Genomic DNA, 19,390 nt, shown 5'->3' with positions numbered 1-19,390 from the left:
ATTAGGCGCTGCGGAACCCTTGTGGCGCCATATATATAAAGGAAAATAATAGTAATGGAAGATTAAGTATGGGCTTTTACATGACAAAGCCCCCAACTCCGACACACATCTAGCAGAAGCCAAGGCCAACAAAGTGACAGCCTTCCACATGGGAAACTTGAGCTCAACCTCCTGTAGAGGCTCAAACCAGTCCGACTGGAGGAACTGCAACACCACGTTAAGATACATATTTTTTCCAAATACTGAATGCCCTTCCGAGTTAGTATCTGGCGTTCAACCTCCATGCCATCAAACGTAGCCATGGTAAGTCTTGATAGGCGAACGGCCCCTGCTGCAGCAGGTCCTCCCGAAGAGGAAGAGGCCTCTGCTCTTCTAGCAGTAGCTCCGCGTACCAACACCTTCTTGGCCAGTCTGGAGCAATGAGGATCGCTTGAACACTTGTTCTCCTTATGAGCTTTAGCACACTTGAAATGAGTGGGAGTGGTGTAAACACGTAGATCGACTGGAATACCCACAGAGTCACTAGGGCGTTCACCGCCACTGCTTAAAGGTCCCTCGACCTGGAACAATATCGCCAAAGCTTTTTGTTGAGATGAGAGGCCATCATGTCTATTTGGGGTACACCGCAAAGATTTGTTACCTCCTTGAACACCTCCAGATGGAGACCACACTCCCCTGGATAGAGATCGTGTCTGCTGAGGAAGTCCGCTTCCCAGTTGTCCAGTCCCGGAATGAAGAATGCTGACCGCGCCAACGTGTGTTTTTCTGCCCAGAGGATGATTCATGTTACCTCTGACATTGCAGCTCTGCTCTTTGTTCTGCCCTGTTGGTTTACTGTCGTTACATTGTCCGACTGCACTTGAATGGCCCGATTTCTCAGAAGATGGGCCGCTTGGAGAAGACCGTTGTAGACGGCTCTTAGTTCCAGAATGTTTATCAGAAGGCCGACTTCCAGACTTGACCACCTTCCTTGGAAAGTCTCACCTTGAGTGACTGCGCCCCAGCCCGCGAACCCACGGCCCTCCAGAAGGTGTGGTTATTGTAGCCACCAAAAGAGTGAAATCCTGTCCTTTGGCGACAGACGTATTCTCTGGTGCATGTGTAGATGAGATCCCGACCACTTGTCCAGGAGATCCAGTTGTAAGGACCGAGCATGAAACCTCCCGTACTGCAGAGCCTTGTAAGAGGCCACTATCTTCCACAGAAGGTGAATGCACTGATGAACCGACACCCGGGTTGGCTTCAGGACATCCCGGACCATTGTTTGTATCACCAACGCTTTTTCCTCTGGAAGAAACACCCTCTGCACTTTCATGTCGAGGATCATTCCCAGAAAGGACAACCTCCTGGTTGGTTCCAAATGTGATTTTGGAAGATTCAGGATCCAACTGTGTTCCCTGAGTAGATGGGTCATGAGAACAATGGACCGTAACAGCTTCTCCTTGGACGATGCCTTTATCAGCAGATTGTCCAGATATGGAATTATGTTCACCCCCTGTCTGTGGAGGAGAATCATCATTTCTGCTATCACCTTGGTGAATACCCTCGGTGCTGTGGAGAGGCCGAAAGGCAGGGCGTGGAATTGAAAATGACAGGCCAACAGTGCAAATCGGAGATGAGCTTGATGCGGCGGCCAAATTGGAATGTGGAGGTACGCATCCTTGATATCAGGAATTGCCCCCCCTCCAGATCTGATATCACCGCCCTTAGAGACTCCATTTTGAACTTTGAACTCACTCAGGAAGGGGTTTAGCGATTTTAAGTTCAGAATGGGCCTGACCGAAACCATCCGGTTTCGGTACCACGAAAAGGTTTTGATTAGTAACCTTTTGTTTTGCATATGGGGTGGAAGTGGTACAATAACCTGTGCCTCCACCAACTTCTGGATGGCTTCCTGTAGGACAGGCCTATCTGCCAGCAAAGCTGGCAAGAACCGGTGAGGAGGTAGATCTTGAAATTCCAGCCTGTACCCCTGGGACACAATATCTTGAACCCAGGGATCCAGGCCGGACGTCACCCAGACGTGACTGAAATGCGTGAGTCTCGAGCCCAATCTCCAGGCCCCATGGTCCACCATCATGCTGAGGACTTTGGCGTACCTGAAGTAGGTTTCTGTTCCTGGGAACCCGCCGCAGCAGGTTTCTTGGATTTAAAGAAGGTGTTGGACGGCTTGGCGTTTCTTGCGTTGGCAGTCCGAAAGGACTGAGATGCAGCTGAAGAAAAGGGTTTCTTCGTATTGGGTGCAGCTGAGGGAAGAAAAGGAGACTTACCCGCTGTAGCCATGGAAATCCACGCATCCAACGCTTCCCCAAAGAGAGCCTGACCTGTGTAGGGTAGGGTCTCCACACCTCTCCTGGATTCCGCATCGGCCGACCACTGGCATAGCCAAAGTCCCCTACGAGCTGAGACAGACATGGAAGATATCCCTGTAGCCATGGAACCCAGGTCTTTCATGGATTCCACCATAAACCCTGCAGAATCCTGAATATTGCGTAAAAACAATTCAGCGTCACTTTTAGCCATTTTATCGAAATCCTCAAGTAACGTGCCTGACTACTTTTACTATAGCTTTGGAAATCCATGCACAGGCAATAGTAGGACGTAGTATCACCCCTGAAGCCGTGTATATGGATTTGAGCGTAATGTCAATTTTACGATCAGCAGGCTCTTTTAAGGTGGTAGATCCTGGAACAGGTGAAACCACCTTTTCTCTAACGTCCTAGTGGATGCTGGGGACTCCGTAAGGACCATGGGGAATAGCGGGCTCCGCAGGAGACTGTGCACTCTAAAGAAAGATTTAGTACTATCTGGTGTGCAATGGCTCCTCCCTCTATGCCCCTCCTCCAGACCTCAGTTAGAATCTGTGCCCGGCCAGAGCTGGGTGCTCCTAGTGGGCTCTCCTGAGCTTGCTAGAAAAGAAAATATTTTGTTAGGTTTTTTATTTTCAGAGAGCTTCTGCTGGCAACAGACTCTCTGCTACGTGGGACTAAGGGGAGAGAAGCAAACCTACTCACTGCAGCTAAGTTGCGCTTCTTAGGCTACTGGACACCATTAGCTCCAGAGGGATCAAACACAGGTACCTAACCTTGATCGTCCGTTCCCGGAGCCGCGCCGCCGTCCCCCTCGCAGAGCCAGAAGTACAGAAGCAGGAAGACAACGAAATCGGCGGCAGAAGACTCCTGTCTTCACTTAAGGTAGCGCACAGCACTGCAGCTGTGCGCCATTGCTCCCACAGCACACCCGCACACTCCGGTCACTGTAGGGTGTAGGGCGCAGGGGGGGGCGCCCTGGGCAGCAATTAAGATACCTTTTGGCAAAATTATACATATATACAGTCAGGCACTGTATATATGTACGAGCCCCCACCATTATTTTTACACAGAAACGGGACAGAAGCCCGCCGCTGAGGGGGCGGGGCCTTCTTCCACAGCACTCACCAGCGCCATTTTCTCTCCACAGATCCGCTGAGAGAAGCTCCCCAGGCTCTCCCCTGCAATAGAAGAGGGTAAAAAGAGAGGGGGGCATATAAATTTGGTGCAAAAACAATATATACAGCAGCTACTGGGTTAACACTAAGTTACTGTGTGATTCCTGGGTCATATAGCGCTGGGGTGTGTGCTGGCATACTCTCTCTCTGTCTCTCCAAAGGGCCTTGTGGGGGAACTGTCTTCAAATAGAGCATCCCCTGTGTGTGTGGTGTGTCGGTACGTGTGTGTCGACATGTCTGAGGTAAAAGGCTCCCCTAAGGAGGAGATAGAGCAAATATGTGTGTGAGAGGGTGTCTCTGTCGACAACGCAGACACCTGTTTGGATATGTGTAAGTGCTGAGGTGAATTTATTGCACAAAAGATTAGAGAACAGACAGGGAATCTACCCAGGTCTGTCCCTGTGTCACAGAGACCGTCAGAGTCCCACAATGCTCACTATCCAAAATCATACACACTGATATCGACACGGAGTTTGACTCCAGTGTCGACTACGATAATGCAAAGTACAGCCAAGATGGCTGAAAGGTATTCAATATATGATTATTGTAATAAAAGATGATTTGCATATCACTGATGACTCATCTGTCCCTGACACAAGGGTACACATGTTAAGGGGAAGAAAGCTGAGGTAAATTTCCCTCCTCTCATGAGGAAAAAGAGGGGGAATCTCCAGACAAGAGACTGCAGCTTCCCACAAAAGATTCTCAGGCAGTATCCTTTCCCCACTAGGGCCAGGATGTGTTGGGAATCTTCCCCTAGGGCAGGCATGTCCAAACTGCGGCCCTCCAGCTGTTGTGAAACTACATATCCCAGCATGCCCTGACACAGTTTTGGTGTCAGAGAATGCTAAAGCTGTGTCAGGGCATGCTGGGATGTGTAGTTTCTCAACAGCTGGAGGGCCGCAGTTTGGACATGCCTGCCCTAGGGTGTCCTGTTTGCACAGAAGGTAGCACTAGCTATTCTCAGGGATCCTGCAGATAGCGTGCACATTCTAGTATACTACTCAGACTGGCGATTTTGTCGGCATGGGTTTATAGCGCTGTGGCAGCGTGGACAGGTACCTTATCAGCAGAGATTGAGACCCTAGTATGTATGTATATAGATATATAGATATAGATATAAAATATCAAATATGGGGAGTCCCACACTCTCACCCAGCGCAGGTAACGGCTGGGGTGCCAAATCAAAGTCTGATCCAATCACTGGGTCAAACTCATAGTACAGTACAGCGTTTCTCCACATTAACCGTGGGGAAAGATAGCACTCTCCAGACTTGTTATAATATATGCAATAAAGTCATTTATTCACAAAAACTTGGTTCCATGTGTATCTTCATGTCACAAGCAGAGTATATAACAAGTGAGCCTTTTTGTTATATACTCTGCTTGTGACATGAAGATACACATGGAACCAAGTTTTTGTGAATAAATGACTTTATTGCATATATTATAACAAGTCTGGAGAGTGCTATCTTTCCCCACGGTTAATGTGGAGAAACGCTGTACTAGATATAGATATATATATATTTTAAAGATGCTGACTTAAGATATATATATATATATATATATATTTTAAAGATGCTGACTTAAGATATATATATATTTTAAAGATGCTGACTTTATATATATATATATATATATATATATATATATATATATATATATATATATATATATATATATATATATATATATATATATATATATATATATATATATATATGTATCTTATCTACCTAACATGCCCAAAGAGACATGAGTATACTGGGTCCTAGAGTCAAAGCTATGTCTATTTCTGCTTGACGTGTCCTGTAGAATATGCAATGGACAGATGATGCCGACTTAAGAGGCATGTGGAAGGCTGAGGATTGTGTGGAAAAGGGTTCTCGGACCTGATCTACACAGCTATAGCTGGTAATTCTGATATTTTGCCTTATATTCCTGCACAGCCTAGGAAAGCACGACATTATCAAATGCAGGCTTTCGAATAAAGAAACAAGAAAGTCCGAGGTGCGTCCTTTCTTGCCAGAGGCGGGGGCAGAGGAAAGAAGCTGCACAACACAGCTAGTTCCCAGGAACAGAAGTCCTCCCCGGCCTCTACAAAAATCCACTGCATGTCGCTGGGGCTCCACAGGCGGAGCTAGGCCCGGTGGGGGCACGCCTTCGTCAGTTCATCCACAAGTGGGTTCGCTCACTGTTAGATCCCTGGGCAATAGATATGGTGTCTCAGGAATACAAGCTGGACTTTGAGAAGATGCCCCCTCACAGACGGCCCTGCCGGCTTCCCCCCACGAGAGGGCAACAGTGTTAACTGCAATTCATAAATTGTATCTTCAACAGGTGGTGGTCAAGGTTCCCCTCCTTCGACAAAGAGGGGGTTATTATTCGACCATGTTGTAGTCCCGAAACCAGACGGTTCGTTCGGACCCATATTGATTTTAAAATCACTGAACATATACCTGTAAGGGTTCAAGATGGAATCGCTAAGAGCGGTTATTGCAAGCCTGAAAGGGGGAGATTTTATGGTGACTCGGGACATAAAGGATGCATACCTTCATGTCCCCATTTATCCACCTCATCAGGCGTACCTCAGAATTGCGGTACGGGATGGTCATTACCAATTTCAGACGTTGCCGTTTGGTCTCTCCACGGCCTTGAGAATATTCACCCAGGTAATGGCGGAAATGATGGTGCTCCTGCGGAAGCAAGGTGTCACTATTATCACGTACTTGGACGATCTCCTCATGAAAGCGAGATCAAGAGAGCAGTTGCTGAACAGCGTATCACTTTCTCTGGAAGTGAAACGGCAACACGGCTGGATTCTATATATCCAAAGTCGCAGTTGGTTCTTACAGCTCATCTGCCTCTCCTAGGCATGATCCTAGACACAGACCAGAAAAGGGTTTATCTCCCGATAGAGAGAGCTCAGAAGCTCGTGACATTGGTCAGGAATCTATTAAAACCAAAACAGGTGTCAGTGCATCACTGCACTCGAGTCCTGGGAAGGAGGGTGGCATCATTCGAGGCCATTCCCTTCGGCAGGTTCCATAGGAGGACTTTCCAATGGGACTTACTGGACAAGTGGTCCGGATCACATCTTCGGATGCATCGGTTAATCACCCTATCCCCCAGAGCCAGGGTGTCTCTCCTGTGGTGACTGCAGAGTGCTCATCTTCTCGAAGGTCGCAGATTCGGCATTCAGGACTGGGTCCTGGTGACCATGGATGCAAGCCTCCGAGGGTGGGGGGCAGTCACACAGGGAAGAAATTTCCAAGGGCTGTGGTCAAGGCAGGAGACTTGCCTTCACATCAGTATCCTGGAACTAAGGGCCATATACAACGCCCTAAGTCAAGCGGAGACCCTGCTTCGCGACCAACCGGTTCTGATCCAGTCAGACTGCAGTGGCTCATGTAACCCGCCAAGGCGGCACAAGGAGCAGAGTGGCGATGGTAGAAGCCACCAGAATTCTTCGCTGGGCGGAGAATCACGTAAGCGCACTGTCAGCAGTGTTGATTCCGGGAGTGGAAAACTGGGAAGCAGACTTCCTCAGCAGGCACGACCTCCACCCGGGAGAGTGGGGACTTCATCAGGAAGCCTTCACGCGGATTGCAAATCGATGGGAACTGCCACAGGTGGACATGATGGCGTCCCGCCTCAACAAAAAGCTAAAAAAGTATTGCGCCAGGTCAAGGGACCATCAGGCGATAGCTGTAAATGCACTAGTAACACCATGGGTGTTACAGTCGGTCTATGTCAGGCATTCCCAACCACGGTCCTCAAGGCACACTGAAAGTGCAGGTTTAAGTGATATCCAGGCTTCAGCACAGGTGACTTAATTAGTAGCTCAGTTATTTTGATTTAACCATCTGTGCTGCAGCCTGGATATCACTAAAACCTGCACTGTTGGTGTGCCTTGAGGACCGTGGTTGGGAATGCCTGGTCTATGTGTTTCCTCCTCTTCCTCTCATACCAAAGGTGCTGAGAATTGTAAGAAAAAGAGGAGTGCGAACAATACTCATTGTTCCGGGTTGGCCAAGAAGGACTTGGTACCCGGAACTGCAATAAATGCTCACAGAGGACCCATGGCCTCTGCCTCTCAGACAGGACCTGTTGCAACAAGGGCCCTGTCTGTTTCAAGACTTACCGCGGCTGCGTTTGATGGCATGGCGGTTGAACGCCGGATCCTAGCGGGAAAAAGGCATTCCGGATGAAGTTATTCCTACGCTGATAAAGGCTAGGAAGGACGTGACAGAAAAGCATTATCACCGTATATGGCGAAAATATGTTGCTTGGTGTGAGGCCAGGAAGGCCCCTACAGAGGAATTCCAGCTGGGTCGATTCCTGCATTTCCTACAGTCAAGAGTGACTATGGGCCTAAAATTAGGGTCCATAAAGGTCCAGGTTTCGGCCCTATCCATTTTCTTTCAAAAAGAACTGGCTTCACGGCCTGAGGTTCAGGCGTTTGTTAAGGGAGTGCTGCTTATTCAGCCCCCTTTTGTGCGACTGGTGGCACCTTGGGATCTTAAAGTGGTGTTGGGTTTCCTGAAATCCCGCTGGTTTGAGCCACTTAAGACTGTGGAGCTAAAGTATCTCACGTGGAAAGTGGTCATGCTGTTGGCCTTAGCTTCGGCTAGGCGTGTGTCGGAATTGGCGGCTTGTCCTGTAAAAGCCCCTATCTGGTTTTCCATATGGACAGGGCAGAATTGCGGGCTCGTCCGCAATTTCTGCCAAAAGGTGGTGTCATCTTTTCATGTGAACCAACCTATTGTGGTGCCTGCGGCTACTTGTGACTTGGAGGATTCCAAGCTGTTTGACGTAGTCCGGGCTTTGAAGTTTTAGGTAACCAGAACGGCTGGAGTCAGGAAGACTGACTCGCTGTTTATCCTGTATGCATCCAACAAGCTGGGTGCTCCTGCTTCAAAGCAAACTATTGCTCGCTGGATCTGTAACACGATTCAGCAGGCTCATTCTGCGGCTGGATTGCCGCATCCAAAATCAGTGAAAGCCCATTCCACAAGGAAGGTGGGCTCTTCTTGGGCGGCTGCCCGAGGGGTCTTGGCATTACAGCTTTGCCGAGCTGCTACTTGGTCGGGTTCAAACACATTTGCAAAATTCTACAAGTTTGATACCCTGGCTGAGGAGGACCTTGTGTTTGCCCATTCGGTGCTGAAGAGTCATCCGCACTCTCCCGCTCGTTTGGGAGCTTTGGTATAATCCCCATGGTCCTTACGGAGTCCCCAGCATCCACTAGGACGTTAGAGAAAATAAGAATTTACTCACCGGTAATTCTATTTCTCGTAGTCCGTAGTGGATGCTGGGTGCCCGTCCCAAGTGCGGACTTTCTGCAATACGTGTATATAGTTATTGCTTAACAAAGGGTTATGGTTATGTGGCATCGGTTGAGTGATGCTCAGTTGTTGTTCATACTGTTAACTGGGTAAGTTTATCACAAGTTGTACAGTGTGGCTGGTATGAGTCTTACCCTGGATTCCAAAATCCTTTCCTTGTAATGTTAGCTCTTCCGGGCACAGTTTCCTTAACTGAGGTCTGGAGGAGGGGCATATAGGGAGGAGCCAGTGCACACCAGATAGTACTAAATCTTTCTTTAGAGTGCCCAGTCTCCTGCGGAGCCCGCTATTCCCCATGGTCCTTACGGAGTCCCCAGCATCCACTACGGACTACGAGAAATAGAATTACCGGTGAGTAAATTCTTATTTTTTGAGAGTCTGGATACAGATGCATCAACTATGGGTGGGCTCTCCCATTTTTTTCCTATCCACCTCAGGGAAGGGGAAAGCAACCAGAACCCTTCTAGGGATCTGGATTTTTTTACTCCGGGTTTTACCATGCTTTCTCAAATATAGCATTTAATTCTTTAGATGCAGGGATGCGAGGCTTTCTTATTGTCAGTGAAGTAAGCATCCTCAACCTGTTCAGGTGTTGTATCGGCAATATTCAACACATCTCTAATAGCCTCTATCATAAACTACACCCCTTTTGAAAGAGATGCCGCGCCCCGCAGCGCATCCCCCTCACCATCTGCCGTGTCAGAATTGGTATCCGTGTCAGCTTGCATAATCTGGGCAAGAGCACGTTTGTGGGAACATATACAGTAGGGGGTCCTGAGGTAACAGAACCAGACCAAACTGCCAGAGTTCTGTAAAACCTGAGTTGCAGTTTCATTCTGTGCAACCCTAGTAGAAATCTAAGGAAAGACAGAGTTTCACCCCCAAGAATGGTAAGAGAGAGACAGAGATTGAAGCCAACCACACACAGCACTTTTAAGGTATAGGGAGAACCGCAACCAGTGCTGACTGTGCACCTTAACAGGTTACACAGTCTTTACACAGCCTCTCCCCCCCCCTTCTACAACCCCCTGGTACCGTAAGAGATAGCTGGAGTTGAATTGGAGGGACAGCTCTCACTGACAGCATTTCTACAGGCAGGAAAAAGGCGCTGAACACTGCTGAGTCTGCTATGAGGAGAAGCTCTGCCCCCTTTATGGCGCGGTCTTCCCACTCTTCTGAAGATTATACTGGCCTGAGGAATTGTGCTGGCAGCGATCCTGGGACCCTGACAGGCTTGGAGGTCAGTGTAGAGTGTAGGCGCTGGCTCAGGGCGCCCCTCACAGCGCCGCACTATGTACCGCTGAACCCCGGACTGCAGTTACTACTGCGCTCCATACCCTGTTGCCACCATCTTCGCATCGGCCTCCCGCTTGCTAGGGGGGCCGGTGACTAACTCGCCACTGATCTTCTGGCTCTGTAAGGGGGTGGCGACATGCTGCTGGGGTGCACTATCCCCCTGTGGCAGGGAATGTTCAATCCCCTCAGGAGCTGTGTCCTGTCAGCGGAGATAGTGGCTCAGACCCCGCAAGGCGGACACTACTCCCCCCCCCCCCCCCCCCTTAGTCCCACGAAGCAGGGACTCCTCCTGGCACATTTTCTAAACTGAGTCTGGTAGGAGGGGCATAGAGGGAGGAGCCAGCCCACACTCTCATACTCTTAAAGTGCTAATGGCTCCTAGTGGACCCGTCTATACTCCATGGTACTAATGTGGACCCCAGCATCCTATAGGACGTAAGAGAAACCTTTGTTTTATGATGGCTCAGTGTACACAAACTTTGCTTAATACACAGTTATTAAAAATATTGTATTAAATGACCTCCAGGCTGTGTGTTTACTGTAAGATATATATGAAACATAAATGCATTCTGTGCTTAGACTTGGGTCCCATCGCCATGATATCTCATTATGGTATGCAATTATTCCAAAATATGGAAACATCCGATATCTAAAATACTTCTGGTCCCAAGCGTTTTGGATATGGGATATTCAACCTATATAAGCTTCACTTCCTGTTAACTAGTCAAGTATATATTGAAAAATATGCTGCATTGGCGAATGCAGCAAGAAGTGGAACCACCAGTTCAACCTCAGATTTCCCCAGATACATCTTAGCGCTGCATATACGCAGCTTTCCACCCCTCCACAGAAACTTTAAAAAATAGATGACAATTTTTAGTAACCTCAGATCGCGATAATCTTGTTGGCAACATTTAAATAGGGTAGGCCAGTTTAGGAAATAGAACCAATTTCAGCAATGCAACTCTACCCAGAAGAGACAATAGAAGTTGTCACCAAACTTCCAATAACCTAGTTACTTCAGCTATCACAGGAGTGAAATTAACAACATACAACTTAGAAATATCAGGAAGAATATAAACATCAAGATATTTAAGTTTCTATTGAGCCAACCGGAATTGATCCAAACATTGGGGGTGATTCAGATCTGACCGATGCTGTGCGTTTACGCACAGCGGGTGATCAGCAATATACTGTGCATGCGTATGCACTGCAGTGCACACGCACGTCGGCAAACAGGCATCGCCGGACAGCGATAGGCTGGTTCGAAAATTTCAATCGCACAGCCATTCGCATGCTGATTGACAGGAAGAGGCCGTTTGTGGGTGGCAACTGACCGTTTTCTGGGAGTGTCGGGGAAAACGCAGGTGTGCCCAAGTGTTTTCAGGGAGGGTGTGTGACATCAGCCCCGGACCCTGATTAGCCCGTTCTCATCGCACTGTAAGAGTACTTCCTGACACCAGGCCACCTTCCGCTTGCTACTAGTTAGATCGCTCACTTCACCGCTGGGTGAAGTGAGCGTCCCCCCGTCCTTCCCCATCCCCCTCCCCCCTCGCTCAGCACACATAGCACTGTGCACTGAGCGGGACAGAGACTAGATCGCTCAGCACACCATCTCTGTACACATCGCTACGTGTGTACCCGGCTTAAGATCAGCCTGTTAGATATGACTTATGGACCCACCTGTGGAGATGCTACAAGATTGTGAATTCTTGGTGGGCCCTAACTGTGGTGTCTCCCAGGGCAGACCTATAAAAAATAATTGTCAAAATAAACTTCATTATAATCCATGTTTGGAACATCGCTGTGCCAATTTGGAATTAGTTATAATAGCCACATACAATGATCCATCTATTAAAACTAGTCCCCTAGGGTAGATATGTCGATGACAAGGGACCCACCTAACATATTCATATTTCATATGTAATGGTATAAAGAATCCTTATGTATATTTTGGACTTTTTATATTTTTATGACTTTCCAGAAAAAAAGGTTTGGTAGTTTATCTCTCTCTTTATGCCCTAATGTATATTGACCCCTACGTATAAAGTGTAAGACCAAGGTATCCAGAGTCTGGTGCATTATAAACAGAGCTCCTGTAGCTTCCTGTGTATGGGAGCTGTGAGGGGTCAATATTGAGAGTCTGCATGCTTCCGGTGCGTTTTGTTATAGTAGTAATTTCTTCAGGGGGTCATGTGGTCAGGCATCATGATCCTGTTATGTACTCGGCGTTGATGTATGCAGCATGGTTTTTCAATTTTATAATGTGAACTTGCATTTAGTGATCACCCAGATTAATGTCGTCTCTGTTCGATATGTCGGTGGCAAATATCAACAACAGAAAAACTCACAATATATAACCAAACAATTAAAATAAAGTATAACCGCACCGTCTATTTCTTTAGTGCCATCTACACTTATCGTGCAGTTAGCAGTACTGTACACAATGTCATGTTGTATAGCATTTCTAAAAGCATTTCCTTAAAGCATTCTTGTAGCGTCAGGAGTTTTGTCATAGAACGACTCCATTACCCATCAGATAGATGTTCTGGATAGATTATACTGTATACTAAGGAATTCTAACACATTAAAGTGATTGTTTTGTATCCTATGATGAGCAGAGGAGCTGTGGTGTAGCATGTAAGGACCGTATCCTATATAATAAAAGGCTAATGCTGCTCCTCACCTCTATGGGGGGAATTCAGATGTTTTGCACACTGGCGGGCACTAGATGGCGCCCAACGGAGCAGTTCAAGTGTTGCTCCGTTCGGGCACGCACAGCCGCCGGCGCTGACATTTATATTATGTTCCATCATTTTGACGGGTTGGTAACTAGTCACACAATAAAGCTATAGTGGCTTATAAAGCTCATAACCTAGGAACATCTTAATTTTGTGTTCTTAGGTTACCGAATACAGATTAATAAAGTCTAGAATTCCAAAATAAAGAATAAACCCCAGGGTAAACTTCTGGTTGCAGTAAAATTGTACAACATTAATTCCGCCCCTTATGCTGCATGTAGTGGTCGCTGGTGAGGTTGTGAGGAAGGGAGGTTTCCGGTCAACTGGAAACCCCACTGCATTTGGCTAAGCGTCTCTTACTGTGCTAGTAGATTATACTATCTGATGGCCCTTTTACTGTCCTGGATAAAGTAACAGGCTTGGGCACATCCTTTCCCTAAATGTTTTGCAAAAACAAGGTACAGTCAAGGAGTACAGAAAATTGGGTGCACTTGAAAGCATGAAAACCTATTATATGCAGAGCATATAAACTTTGAACAGGTGTATTTTAGGCCCACGCAACCAGTACTAAAGTTTGGCTGTACCGCCGCAGTTTCCCCCACTATTTGAATGATTACTATCAAAGACTGTTTCCATTCAGGGATATCCAGTTGCATTAAACCATTTTTATATACCTCTGATGGTTTTTACTTATTATTTTGCAGAGTGTGGGTCAGAAGACATTGAGATTCTCCCTAACGGACTGGCCTTAATCAGCTCTGTAAGTAAACACTATTTCATGATAAATATATACACACTACAAAGCAGAATGCCAGCATCTCAGGGAAAGAGAGACTAGTGTAACACTAAATATAAATTATTCATCCACTCTAATAAAATGATTACACGTACTGTACTAGACAATATTTGGTTGTGAATGTTTGCGCTTTCCTGTCTTACTGCAGCTTCCGCAGAGCAGGAAACGAACTCAAAAAATACTGACTATTAGATTAGCTGTAATTACAACGATCAAACAGCCACATTACTGCACTGTAATAAGAAATAATTGTATTCACATGTACAGATAACAGTATGGTTTCAGTAAACATCACTTCACATTTACATCCCAGGACTCTGTGTTTCTCTATTGATATAAACTCCAGGTTATAATAACCATTTTATAAATCTCTTTCATGGTCTTTGTCATTTTAATAAAGCTGTAAAAATGGCAAACAAACTGGGATTGTCGTGGGTTTTTTTTTTTACATTAATAATAATAATAATTATTATTTTATTTTTGGTGGTGGGTTCTTTTTTGAATGAGAGTACTTTTTATAGCTGATATTTGCTATTGTGAATACTAATTTGTAGCATTTGAAAGGTATAATAAGAGACTGTTCTGCCCTGGAGTGTAAATTAAAGAACAGATTGGTCTGGTCCCGCTATGGGGTCCAACACTCAGCCACTAGAGTCCCCAACACAATCTGTTTAAATCTTCTTCTATTTGGAACTTCCAACCTGCTTCAATAAAGATGGATATCCTTTCAGTTGCTGCAGTATTTCTTTGTACGTGTTACTATTTCTGGGAAGTTTGCGCATTTTGTTTGAGGATCTGAAATGTTGTGCAAGGAGATGGGTCGCTTTTAAATGTCAATCAGGACATTAGAATATCAAAATTGCTTAGTCTAGTAATTTAATTATATAATTTTTTCCCAACTGAAGTAATTTATAAGAATATAGGAGTAGTGAAATGGAGAAGTGTGTAATGTTTCTTCTGTGCTACGAGAAAAGAAAGGTCTAGTCCCTAAGTTCCCACAGCATCCTGCAAATCTCCATAGCACAGACATTTTCAGTTCTCTATCTCGTTTAGATTTTCTACTGTGCATCTACTGTTTTCTTGTAATGTAATTCTCAAACTTGTCATCAGGCCATACCAAAAATGTATGTATATTTCTTCACAGCAGGACTATAGGAATTTCATGCATCCGAGCAATTCAATATATCCACTTGTATTTCTCTGAGCAGACCCAAAAAGTATACCTTGCTGATTATCATTTGAAAACCACAGCGCCAGTTTAAAGGAATGGTTTTGTCAAAGCTGCTGATAATCAGAGTTTTTTTTACCCCATAAATTTAAAATAGAAAACAAACTGTAATCAAGCAGATGATTGCTGGCTTCAACAACCCATGCCTTGAGCTGCCCATACATCTAAAGACTTATTGTCCAATCTGGCCATTTGGAACAAAAATTTGGTAATGCATGGGAGCAAATAACAATTGACCATTTGTTCTGAAATGCCGGAAAGCTGACAAAAATGGTTGTTCAGACAAAATTGGTTAAATCATATTGTCTGACCATTCATGTCCGTTTTCTGGCATTTCAGACCAAATGGTCAATTATCATTTGCTCCCATACATTACCAGATTTTTGTTCCAGACGGCCAGATTGGACAATAAATCTTTAGGTGTATGGCCAGCTTTAGTTAATCTAACCCCTGGTCTGTTTTTTTGAAGTAGAGACCACCCACTTATATTATATTACTAATAGAAATTAATATAATAATAAAGGTTGATATGTATTTATTATTAATGCTCTTGGGCAGATGCCATCCCCTAGCACTACCCATGCCTCCAGCATGTCTAGAGCTTTTATATCATTGTCCAGGGCCATCTTGTCGTATGGGCTCAATGGGCAGTTGCCCAAGGGTGCCAGGAGTATAAGGGCCCTAGGCTGATAGTTGAGAGTCCCCTTTTTCCAGGGGTACCAGATTTTTGGTAATCGGCACTGGTGAACCGGAGATATCCAACTTCAAAGCAGTAGTCCCCATCCGGGCCTGTTAATTGCTCTTTCCAGCCAGATATCTTAGGTTCTGTCTGAGAGTTTTTCTGAGGGTATACTCCAAAAGTTGGGACTCTCCCCTTATGGTGGACACTGGCAGCTTGTCTCTAATATGCCCAGAACCAGAGATATTAGCCTTCCAGCAGCTGGTCCCTGCTCCAGCTCCACACGCCTGGTATGCATTTTATATTTTCAGCAGTGAATTACTCTGGCTCCTGAACTCTGATCCCCAAGTCCCCAATACCACCTATCACCCTGTAAGTCATGTACCTGGGCCCCTCCGTTCAGCCGAATGCGCCCTTCTACAGTTTAGTGTTCTCCTTCCTGCCCTCGTCTCACACCATCTGTGCAGTAAAGGAGTAATTAACAGAGATTACTACTCCAGGTCCTACATGCTGAGTGGAAGATAGAACACCCCCTACCGCCAATGGGACATTAAAGCTGCCTCTGGTAGCACCCCCCCATCCCTAACACTGGAGGATGGCTAGGGGTCCCAGTGCATTGCTTTGCCCAGGGGCATACACTGCTGTTAAGAAGGCCCTGTCTTTGTCGCCTTCAGTGACCCTGAAACTGTTTGCTCCTGTATCTAGAGGATCATTAAGAGCTCTTTTGCCACCCTTCCCACAACTCCCCAATCCTTACTCCTTGCCCCAATACCGATCCACCCGGTTTATTTTTTAACATAAATTGTGCTTATGCTCTGTACTTATGTGAGGCTATCTACCTCCTCTGTCCAGATATCTGCTGGCCATTTATAGGTGTATTTATATATCTTTAAAGGGACTGAAATATCCTGGTTTGAAGAACTTTGCACCTGACGACAAACTCGCAGAAATATTACTGGTAGATCTGAATGATGAAGAGCTACATCCGACTCCACTGAGTATCAGCAAAGGGTTTGACATTTCTTCATTTAACCCTCATGGACTCAGCATTTACATTGATGAGAAGGGTAAGTAAGTACAGAGCGATTTACCATTTGTATACTTTCTACAGCCGTAACTAAGGGTGTGAAAGCACTGGTTGCTGACCCGTTGGCACCTGTTACTAATGAGTAAGATAACTAGTGTGAATTTGTTGTTTCTGTGTATTGACGCACCTTTCATACAACAATAGATTTAATGAAGAAACCTGAAGCTGAATTAGCCGATAAAATAATAAAATCTTATAATAAAATTTTTGTTTATGACTGTGTCTGGGTTTGTGGGAATGCTTGCTTCTCTGTCATGGTGTGAGAAAAGTGGAAACAAGGGCACCTCCCTACTGGTCACCCACAACTTCAGCGAACCTGTGAGTAAAGATCACTTCTCCGTATGGTTATTACACAGGCTCCTACTGAAATTGAATTGTTTCAGAAACAAAATTCTTCATTAAAGAGGGATAACCGGGTATAGAATGCTCGACTATCAACAAAACAAAGCGGTTGCACTAAATACTTCTTTGTCCATGCTAAAAATGTATGTTGGAAAATGTGTGTGTACAGTTGGTGGGTTGGCAGAGTAATGTACACATCAGCGAATTATAATTGATCCAAGGACAAGTCCAGTTGGCGTAACAGGCACTGTGGTTTATTGAGCAAGTGATGGTACAGCTGTACTCACTGTTTTATTTGCTGGGCATTAAGCAGAGCTTATAGCAGAGTGGGGTTCAGGCAGATCACCAGACGATAACCGTCTCCTGGATACGGGTAGCAGTGGAGGGTCTCTTGGAGCTAAGGGGAAAACATCCATCTCCCGCTATGTCACTCATACACTGTAACAAGGTGCAAGGTGGTTCCATGCGGTAGAAGTACTGGTGGCCACCTTGGTAAGGGCATGAAGCATCATCCCTGGAGGAGCCATGTTGAAGACCGCACAATAGCGCTTTCCTACTCTAACAATGTATACTTATAATTGCCAATAATATTGCATAAACGTCTTACGCTGACTTATTTTCCTATACAGCCACATCATTATGGCCCCACTGCTGTGATTTTTATTTTTTTTTGCCATGATTTGCGGCATTACAGCTTGGTGGTGGGGTCTAAATGATGTGGTTGACCGTAAATGTCGGCATCACGCTTATTGCAACTTCCACTTCAAGTGAGAAGTGGGAGAGTTGCCCACTGACCCAGGAATTAAATTATAATAACAGATGTAAACTGGTGCGTTATGGTAGATATGTGTTAGGCGCCGAGGGTCCGCCCGTCAGTGCGGCCCGGCGCCTAGCAACTAGGGACGCCGCAGGCAGACAGCCGCCGGCTCCCTAGCAACGCTAGACGCCGGGCGCACGGAGCCGCTCAGACCCTAGCAACGGGGACGCCACGCTCGGACCGCGTTCCCCGTTGCTGGGTCTTAATTAATCAGTTCAATTGTATCCTGGCCGTACAGCATGCAGCTGCACGGCATGATTATGTGATTACCCTGTCTGGATCTTGATTGGAGGGCTCCCAAATTTAAGCACTCTCAGGACTTCTCACAGACGCCGGTGATAGCTTCCTGTTTGCTGTGTCAGTTACAGAGAGTTTCCAGTCCTGCTCAATCCGGTTGTTCCTGTCCTCAGTGGTCCTGTACTCGGAAGTTGTCATCTATTCCTGGAGTCCGACCGAGTACCTTTAACATCCTGTGGTGTTCGTGAGTCGCGGCGTAGCCGTGTGTTGCGGCTTGACCGCTTACTGTTTATTATTTAGTTTCATTGTGTTCCGGAGCTTTTGCGGAGGATTCCGCTCCCACAAATCCACTCTGGTATCCAGCGGTGCTGGATAGGAGTAACGGATCAGTGGATCTTTGGTTGTCCTTTTCCCTGGTGGTTTGTCCGCACATACTTTTGGTTTAAGTTAGTTAGCTTGTAGCCCCTGGCCTGGTTGCTTAGTCAGAGGGCCCCTTGTTATCACCCTGTCTCGGATTTCCCTTTGTCTCCCATTAAGACCTGAGGGGGCATCGAAGTTGGGCAGACATAATCCGCCCTTCAAACGCGGCTGCCATGGGCTCAAGCAACCATAGTCTCGCAGGGGATTTCTGATAACACGGGCGAGACAACGGAGTTAGGGCGCCAGGGGTTACTAGGCTTTCCTGCTCCCGTAACCAGCATATCTTTCCAGTACTCAGACCTCTGCCATAAGATCTCCTCTGGTCTGGAGTACGGGAATCATAACAATATGGTTCTGTATAGTGTTTTGCAATTAAACACGTTGTAAAGGTCACTAGTGTTGTAAAATGTTATTGATCCTAGTTCAAGGCACATCACCATTATACCACAGGACATGTGTCAGTGTTCCAGAGCAGTCAGCAGCCAGTCACAGTCACACACTGATGCCCATCTAGGACACTACACCACAGGACATGTATCAGTGTCCCAGAACTGCCACCAGCCAGTCACGTAGTGAGGCCCACCAAGGACAATATACCACAGGACACGTGTCGGCTTCCCAGAACTGCCACCAGCGAGTGAGTACCCCCCTGGCACACAGCTCACAAATAAACAGGGATAAGATGTCATCTTACATCATCATATCAGCAGCCTGGTGTAAATTCTCCATACTACAGTCCTAGTCCTCCTCTGCCTCTCCACCAGCTTTGATACAGTCAACCACCCTTTTCTCCTGCACACCCTTACTCCCTTCCCATTGAGGTATTGTACCCCCTGGTTCAACTCCTACCTTTCTGAATGTTCCTTTAGTGTCTATACTTCTGACACATCCACCCCTGTACGCCGTTATTCT

At 46.2% G+C, this 19,390-nt stretch overlaps 1 pseudogene; it reads left to right on the top strand.

Moving 5' to 3' along the window:
• LOC134927235 (serum paraoxonase/arylesterase 2-like) overlaps positions 1-19,390 on the top strand; it is a 135,074-nt pseudogene that overhangs the window by 52,686 nt on the left and 62,998 nt on the right.

Source organism: Pseudophryne corroboree, chromosome 5, assembly GCF_028390025.1.
Source record: "Pseudophryne corroboree isolate aPseCor3 chromosome 5, aPseCor3.hap2, whole genome shotgun sequence".
Classification (NCBI taxonomy): domain Eukaryota; kingdom Metazoa; phylum Chordata; class Amphibia; order Anura; family Myobatrachidae; genus Pseudophryne; species Pseudophryne corroboree.
This window is presented reverse-complemented; position numbering and strand designations above follow the sequence as displayed.